The following is an 8,984-nucleotide window of genomic DNA, read 5'->3' as shown; positions in this document are numbered from 1 at the left end:
ACTAGTCGCCGAGAGACGGCGTTCTAGATTGCGCTACTCTGCTCCGCAGGAGCTATATAGTGCTCTATAAAAAAAAAAAAAAAAGTTTCTAGGGGTGTCGCGAACTTTTGTCGAACCGGATTTTTAGGTCGAACTTTCGGGGTTCGGCTAAGTCGGGCAAGAGCTCTCCGCGTAGTTTCTAGGGGTGTCGCAAACTTTTGTCGAACCGGATTTCTAGGTCGACCTTTCGGGGTTCGACTAAGTCGAACCGGTTCGACGAACCTTCGAAACTTTTTACCAGATTCGACCGGTTCGACTTTGCGGACAGTGTGGCCAGACCTTGATAGACGCATGTCTAGGTTTGGAGAATTTATTTTTATGCAAATGGTTATTTTATTTTATGAACAGTTGGAATTAAAAGAAACCACTTCTAATCACTAAAGACATTAATAACTTAATTTTGTTTGTACTGTATTAACTGAAATAACCAACCAGCGGTGCCCTTAATTCATCCATTAGCCATTACCATCCAATCCGAAGCCAACTGGCCAGCCTGTCGCGCATGCGCACACGAGTCGAACCTCAATACAAGGTTCGTCGAAAATTTCCACGAAAAGTTCGAAAAAGTCGAACTCGAACCTCGGACGGTTCACGACAGCCCCTAGTAGTTTCCGTCCGAAGTGCACTCCGGAGTGCGTATAGCTTAAGAAAAACTGCAATAAAACGCGTGAAAACAAGTTAGTGTACGCATGTTTAGCATGACACAAATTATGGGTCAAATAATACACAGCAAATGTACATCCCCACCCCCCCCTTATCCGCTTCCACCCTTTCGGAGTTCCACCGGTTCCACGGCTTCTACACCGAAGCCACCTTTGTATCGTCATGACTTGACGAACTCGACGGCGGAAATAACGTCAAAATGACAAGTTTCGAGTTTCCGTTCCTCAATTAAGTTCCGAAAAGGGCGAAAAGGGTGACCCCCTGGCCGCCCTGGCGCCAAGGATGACACAAAATCCGTCGGGGATGGGTTAGCTGAAGAAGAGGCCGAAGAGGATTGTTGCCGTATGTGACGAAAAACTTGAAAAAAAAAAAGAAAAACTTTAGCGGCAGTCAGGGCCGTACCCAGAAAAAAATTTCGGGGGTTTTCGGGGACAACGGCGGCCATTTTGAAAGTGTCTATTGTCTTATTTTCGCCTATGAGCAAACCGGAGAACCGGTCCCGGTTTGGTACCTGGTAGCCGACCGGCGCCACTGCGCGTGCGCAGAGGTGGAGATTAAAATCGACTGGCTGCCAGTGAACCGACCAGGGCCGTACCCAGAAAAAAATTTCGGGTGGGAAGTCAGAACCCTCTAACCCCCCCCCCCGGTTACGGCCCTGGCGGCAGTAAACACGGCGGCAAAAACGCACACACTCGAAGGAACAAAAAGTCTCTACGCCGCCATGAAACCTAGACACTTTGTGGCTCTGTGGGGACCGGTGAGGACGTCTTTACCCCCACAAAGCGCACTAGAACACCAAAAGTCCCTACGCGTCGCATCGGAGAGATGAGGGATGAGGTCGGTGGTGCCTGTAGTGCCTGTAGCGCGTACCGTGACGTAACTTCGCCGTGCTGTGATTGGAGGATGGCTCCAGGCGGGAACTCGTGGACTGACGTGACGAGTAGTGATTGATGGGACGAATCACTGGAGACTCGGATTCCGACAGATTCGGAAATTTCCGAACTTCCTGCGACGAATATTCGGCAGATTCGGAGATTCGTCGGATGGTTGCAACTTGCAGGCGGTCAGTTGTTTTTCTTTTTTAGGTACTGTTACTGCATATAACCACATTTCGTCTAGTTTATTTCAACGTATAGTATCTACTGTACTGTCATTCTAAACCCTGGCCTGTTTTTAAACAGGGCCTGTTTTAAAACAGGTGTGGTTAACGTAGGCCTAACCAATGCACGGCCTCGGTTTCTGTGCAAGGGAAGAATTCTCCTCCTTCTCTGGAGCTGCGCATGTCTACCTGTAAGGCGCGAGAGCGAGATGAATGTTGCTCGTCACAACTTTGACCGTGCACCGGCACCGGTGGCAAAGGCGCTAAAGAATTTACCCTGGGAGCATATGCGTGCCGGTCTCCGGCGGTCGTACGTGAGCCCCTCCAACGTCACCACGGTAATGTGCGACGCGAGTGAGCCTTTCTACTTCTTGACAGAGACCCCTTTTCGCTAGCAAGTGTCTCGGTGAAGCATCGAACTGTAGCTACAGCCCTCTCCGGCGAGCTGAGCGGGCTGCCGAGCTTTCGAAGGCCGATCTCCCGCAGCACTGGCACCCGGAGAACCGCGCCGTGGCGCTCGCTGGGGTGAGTTACGTCGTCTTAGAACGTGTACATGTATCATTCACAAACAGTTGCACGTGCAAAGGAACATAGCAAAGTAAAACAGGGCATACGGAAAAAAACAGCGGATTAGGCGATCGGTGCGGTACGACACAGCCGAGTGCGCAGTCTGTTTTTCGTTTCTGGGTTTTTGCAGCCCCTTAAGCTGAAAGAAAAAAAAGAAAAGAAAAATGCCTGGCTACATGTGTTACGTGCGTGATCAAGCACCGTACTAAGGTGTTAAATTTAAGACGACACTGTTATTCAGACGTATGTTCTATCAGTCGCTTGCCCCCGATTTGTTTCACCATGTCGGTGAAGTAAACGCTGCGGGGGCGAGCAGCATGTTTTCGTAGCTGCCTAATAGTTTTCTTAGGTCCGTTAATATGCAAGTGCTTGAACTCCCCTACTCCATCATTCCAACAGAATCCACCGGCTGCTGGGTTACTGAAAGGGCCCTCTGCTCAGAGGACATGCTGCAGGCCCCCTGTAATGCCCTCGGTGCCCGTGCGACTTCCAGAGAGCCTGCATTTCATGGCCCCGTCACTAGCTCGGAAGTTCTCCATGGAGCTAAGATTATGAAAGAAAATTGCGGTGGCTTAGCTCGGCTTTGCCAGGATATACATAGCGTGAGCTTATGCGCACAAAATGAGAGGCGCTATCAAGCGGCTCCGGTGCAGCGTCAGACTTGGCTACTGTGCAACGGAGGCGCACAGCACGGAGGCGTCTGCCGCGGCTATGACGTCACTCCACTGGAATGCGCAGACCGGCGCGGCGGGCGTGGCGGCTCCAGCCAGTGTCTCCTATATGAGTTACACAATGCCTGTCAGCTCCGAGCACTGGCAAGCGGAAGGAAGAGGGCAAATAGTATGTGTGGATGAATGGATGGATGGATGAATCCGGCTGAGCCCTTTGGACCGGGCGGTAGCTTACGCCACCTAGCCATTTTGTTTTACCATTTAAGATTAGAATATTTAAATGTGAAATCTATATTCGCTCCACAGTGCGAAGAAAGTGAGGCTATGAAACCCCCTTGCATCAGTGAATAAGAAAATACCTAGTTTTCTCTCGCTTTCTGCCACCATTCACTTAATCTTTGCTTGGTAATCTCTACAGTCTTGAAATCCACTCTCCCTTCGCTGTCTCTAAAACCCAATGACTTTATTAAATCTATGTTGTCTTCGGTAGGCATAGGGTGAAGCCCTTTACAGTAGAGTATCAAGTGCTCAGCCGTCTCGTCCTCCTCTCCACAAGCAGTGCACACTGTATCCATTTCCTGGTACTTCACTCTGTATGATCTAGTTCGCAGAACACCCGTCCTCGCCTCAAACAGCAATGAGCTTCCCGTAGAGTTGTCATAAATGCTTTCTTTGGCAATAACTGGTTTGTTTAATCTATAGCTTTCCAGAGCCGTCTTTGTCTGCATTCCGTCTAGCCACCGATCTCTTTCTGTGGCCTTAAGTTTCTTCTTAACTGAGACCTACTCTTCCGTATCTCCACTATAGCCTAAAATCTTTCCTCTTAATTTCCTAGTGCGCTGTCTCCACCTTGTGTCGATACCCCTCATGCATAAATAGCTGAAAACCTTTCGTGCCCATTGGTCCCCATCCATTTGCCTCGACCGATCCTCAAATTATATCTTGCTCACCGCTTCCCTGCTCTCAAATGACGCCCATCCCATGTCTCCTTGTACTCCCTGGTTTGGCGTTTTGCAATGTGCCCCCAAAGCCAGTCTACCTACTCCGTGCTGTTTTATTTCTAGTCTTGCATGCACTTTGGATTTCATGCATAGCACTGCGTTTCCAAAAGTCAAGCCAGGCACCATGACCCCTTTTTAAATCTCTCTCGCCACCTCATACCTGTTGTAATTCCAAAGTGCTCTATTTTTCATTACAGCTGCATTTCTATTGCCCTTACCTATTATATACTTTTCGGTTGCCGTGCGGTGGAGCCACCTAGGCGTACAAACCTGCTGTGTAGTGAAGCCAACCATCTCTTCTGTAGGAGGTTCAATGCACCCCAGCAGCACCGACAGCAAGAAATCTAAATGTTTTTGACTGACAGCTCGGGACCAGCTTGCCGTTTTCAACAGAATATTACTTCTTATTTTCCTACCTTTTCACCCGCACACGACCCGGCGCAAACTATTTCTATGCGCGCGATTCAAGGTGACCGCCAAAACCCCAAACTGCCGCCAAAAGCAGACGGTCAAGCGGCCAAGCTTTCTCCGCGTCCGCGCTGCAAAAGCGAAGCCTGGCCGTGCTTGTTTCGTATTTTGTCTCAGCGAAACTCGTTTGAATCAGGGTAATCACACCCAGAACAGTGTTCAACATGTTAAAAAAACATATATATGATATATCTTTAATAATAATAATGTAAATACAACTTTCTAGAAAAATAGAAAAAACGAACGTCCGCCAGGCAGTGCTACCTAGCCGAATGTGCGTGTTGTGAGGTGAAGCATCGGGCCTGGACACCTCCTGGAGAGAAGCTGACAGGAACGTATATAGGAGGCACTGCTCCGGCGCACCAGCTGTGCGCCGTGTGACGTAACTGCTCTTCAGAATGCGCAGCACGGAGCACGGCTCATTATGCGAGCCATGCGAAACTGCTCAACCTCGGCCAGTGTAGCTCACGCTGCAAAACCACTCTACGCATTCAAAGACAGCTTTCTAAAGTTGTGGAAGCCGATTACAGATGCTGATATCTAAAGTAAAAAGTCAAATGATTAGTTTTTTTTTACTTATGCATCTACATTTTGCAAGCCACATATGGCAGTAAAGTGTCATGTGATCTCAACCAGGTTGCTCAAGGCACTGAAAAGCTACCTGTTGCAGACCACTGTAACATTGCTTATTATGCGTTATTTCTTGGCATGCTGCAGGTATTGCTGTGCTGACCTTTAGACCTCCTTTTCTTGGTCGTTGACGGGATGACTGATTATTGGGTTACATAGCTCTGTCAATTATCTCCTCACCCGCAGTGTTGTTCGCTTGTTACTCACTCTCCTCTGGTTAATGTGGCTCAGATCACTGTTGTGCAGTCAGCCCGGTTGAAGTTCTCTCTTGATGCTTCAAAGTAACAGTATGAGCTTTCTCCAGCATCTACCAGCAACCAAGCAATGACAAAAATCAAAGCTAAAACTCCCAAGACTAAAAACCCAGGAGCTGTTGTAGTGTTTGAGTGGGTTGAGTTTAAGGAGTCCAAAGAATGCAAAGGTACTTTTACAAATTTGTGTCCCTTGGATGTTGGCAGATGTTCAGTACAAAGGGAATGAAATAAACATGTTAATTTATGTATTCTATTGCGTAAAAATATAGGCTTGCACTAATTTTCAGTTGGTCATGGCATTGGAGGACAAATCTACTGCTCAAGGGTGTAAATGGATTGTTTGACTAGTGGGACGACTTTTACAGGAGGCAACATCCTGTCCAGCACCAGCTTCACTATCTGGGACCAAGTGCACGAGGGGGTCGCACTGCAAGCACATGGAGGGAGGGCACTGTGACCTTACGGTCAAGCTTGTACATCTATCGGTACGGAGTCCTGAATGGATGCCCTGACCTGCTAATTGGTACTGATGACCTTATGAAGGTGAAATGTCCCTGGATCTAAAAGGATAGCCTGACTGAAGGTGAACTAAAGTTGTTTCCAACTTCATCCTTTTATGACTTGAAACTAATCCGCATACTTTATGACGCTTGAAAACGCAGAATTAGTTTCCATATTTGTCCCACTTCAACATAATGTGTGCATTGGAACATGTTCCTTTTTTTTTTCTGCTCTCCAGCAAGGAAGGAAAGCCTACAAATCTTCCTTTTTCTTGTCGCAATGGAGAAAAGATGTGCAAGACTGGTTGCATATTTTATATATGCAATCAGTTTCATAAGTGAAAGCAAAATACATATTCACAAAATTGCACTAAAGCTGGATCTGACTTCATATTTGCATGACTCAAACATAAACTACCCACTTCACCAAGTCTAATGATTCACAAATTTGTGAATCCTTAGACTTGGTGAAGTGCGGCACTCCAAGTCAAAAGCTCGAGAGAGCACCACTAAAGCATGCTCCGCATAGGATGTATGAAGCGGGCAGCCAGGGCGACTCTCATTGCATTTGCTGCACAACTAAACACTAATTCGGCATGACACCTCATTTGCCACAAACGTCAGAAGACACGAGGTAAAGATCAATTCAGAACGGGAGCCACTTCACGCCGCCATACCGCCAAACCGCAAGCCAAACCTGCTCGCCGAAGGCCTTGGGAAGGCTCGGAAACGGTCGGATCCTCGAGTCCGCGGACGACCACTGCGCCGCCGCGTACATCCGGGACGTTTCTACACTTGCCGCTTGTCGGTGCCTGATCCCACTACCCCTTCCTAGTATGCACTGCCTTTTCCATCGCTTGGTATGTCGGCGGGTCATTTCTTGTTTTCATACTTTATAAACTGCATTTGTTTCTTCTCTGATCTAAAATACTGAACAAAAACTAATTTCATAAATAATTAAAACGGTTTGCGACACTTATATTTTGTATTTTGACTAAAAAGAAGCTTTTAGCGGCTTTGCCCAGTAGTAAGGCTAGGACCAAAGACTTCACATATCACGCGCTTTCGGCACTGCGGGTCGCCCCCGTAGGTGGAGGAGGTTTCCGCGTCGTCTGTTTAAAATATGACGCACTGATATTTAGTTACTCTCTCCGTGCCCACTGGCTTGCCCGAACCCCGAGAGGCATGGAAACCGCAAAAAAGTTAGATGCTTAAATATGATAACAGGGCCCCTTTAATTAAAGGGGTACGGAAACAAAAATTGAAATATTCAGATTTCGTTCGGAAATGAGTCAAGCATGACGTATAATAACCGTAAATGATAATCGCGCGTTTGTATTTTGAACGATTGGCCATATTTTTCGTTCCAAACGGTGCACTCGAGCAAGCGCTCGAAGAGAAGCGAACGGGCAGCGCGATGCGTCAAGGGATATCCGGCGCAAACAAAAACAGAAAGAAAAGATTTCCCGCGTTTGTGGAGTAGCAAGGCAGGCGTGGTTATGAGCTTTGCCCTTGGTGGCGTTGTCAGCGTTGTGATGGTGTCAATAGCGTCAGCGCGTTACAACCGAGCCGCTCGAAGTGCCCGTGGGGTGACGAGCATGTGGCTGGCCCAAGGAGCACGTAGCTTCCACAACACTGTCAGCTTAGGGCTGAACGAGGTGGGGAAAGCAACTTTTGTTAGAGTTTTAAGCGACGTGCTAATCTTCTAGGGGGAGAATGACTATGTCCGGTTGCACGAACGAGGGTCCGAGAAAGAGGAGAGTCCTTCCTTTACGTCTTCTTGAACCGTTTGGTACAATGCGCGACTTGTGAGTTGAGGAGGAAAGCTAAGAAGGAAAATGTTGAAATACCAAAGAGCGGCGCTGCTCCGAAGGAAACTGCTACGTCACGACTACGTAGCAGTTTCCACAACGTTGCTAGACTACCTCCCAAATAGGCTCCGCATGCATCCACCAGGTGCACTTTGAAAGATCGTTTCTTTAGCTTTAAAATTAGTTTTCTTGTGCTTTTCAATGGAAGACTGGTGTTTTTGAGGTTAGGGTGCAACATGCAACACATTAAAGCCAGAAAACGAGCGCTGAAATTTCGTTTCCCTACCCCTTTAAAGGGCAACTCCGCTTCATTTTTGATATTTAGAATACGATGTAGCCCTCTTCAGTATCACATAGGAAGACCCCAGGTCAAATATTACGATCTAATTCCGTCTATATATTTAATAAACTGGCCAGCAAACCTTCAAGTGAGCCAAGTCGCCGAAATCTGCCAACTCTAGCGTGCGACGTGAGGCACAATCGTCAGCGCAGGCAATACGACGGAGTTGGAGCGGCCAACGTTGAGCCACTACGTCAGAGGCATGACTGCGTCGTTCTCACGTTTTGTTTGTTTTTACTTCTCAGAGCGAAATTGAACGGTGACTTCATGAGTTTCTCCTCCCGGTGTTGGCTGAACGGCGTCCACGTGATCACCGTAACGCGGATGCGCTAGTTCGCACTGCCCTGCGTGCTTATCGGTCTGCTTCAAGCAGGCGTACATTAGTACGCCTGCTTGAAGAGGCAGTACGTTAGTAGGTACGGTAGCCTGTTTTCAAACCGAAGCTCGCGGAATGCGTCTACGACGAAGATGATGGACGGCCTTCTCAACAGCCGGAGACGCTCGAACCAAGATCAATCCATACCGCCGTGATAGTGACGGCGGAAGCGCAATACGGCATCCAGGATCCCTCGCAGACGTAGGAGTGAACACGGCAGCCGAAGATCGAGCGTGAGGGACAACCAGAGCAAGCAAGCACTACCGAAATTAACGAAAGAACTGTGCCACTGTGCGAGCAAGCTGTCAGCTGTAGTGGCACTGGCAAAGTGCGGGAGGCTCGGCTTACGACGACGTTAGGTTGGCTAATGGATTTCGCCCCACGCTTCGCTTTATTTTTTCATCAGAAACTAGTGAGCGCAACTTTCTATCCCAGTTTTTTGTTATATTTTCTTGTCCCAGCAGACAACACACACAAAAACAAGTGTTTTGCCGTGTTAAAATTGTTTATTGACGAAAACGTGTTCTATGTGCACGAGACGAATTTGTGATCGCAATCGTAATAG

This window comes from Ixodes scapularis, unplaced genomic scaffold, assembly GCF_016920785.2.
Source record: "Ixodes scapularis isolate PalLabHiFi unplaced genomic scaffold, ASM1692078v2 PGA_scaffold10__122_contigs__length_95168666, whole genome shotgun sequence".
Classification (NCBI taxonomy): domain Eukaryota; kingdom Metazoa; phylum Arthropoda; class Arachnida; order Ixodida; family Ixodidae; genus Ixodes; species Ixodes scapularis.
The sequence above is the reverse complement of the archived record's forward strand: the minus strand, read 5'-3'. Positions refer to the sequence as shown.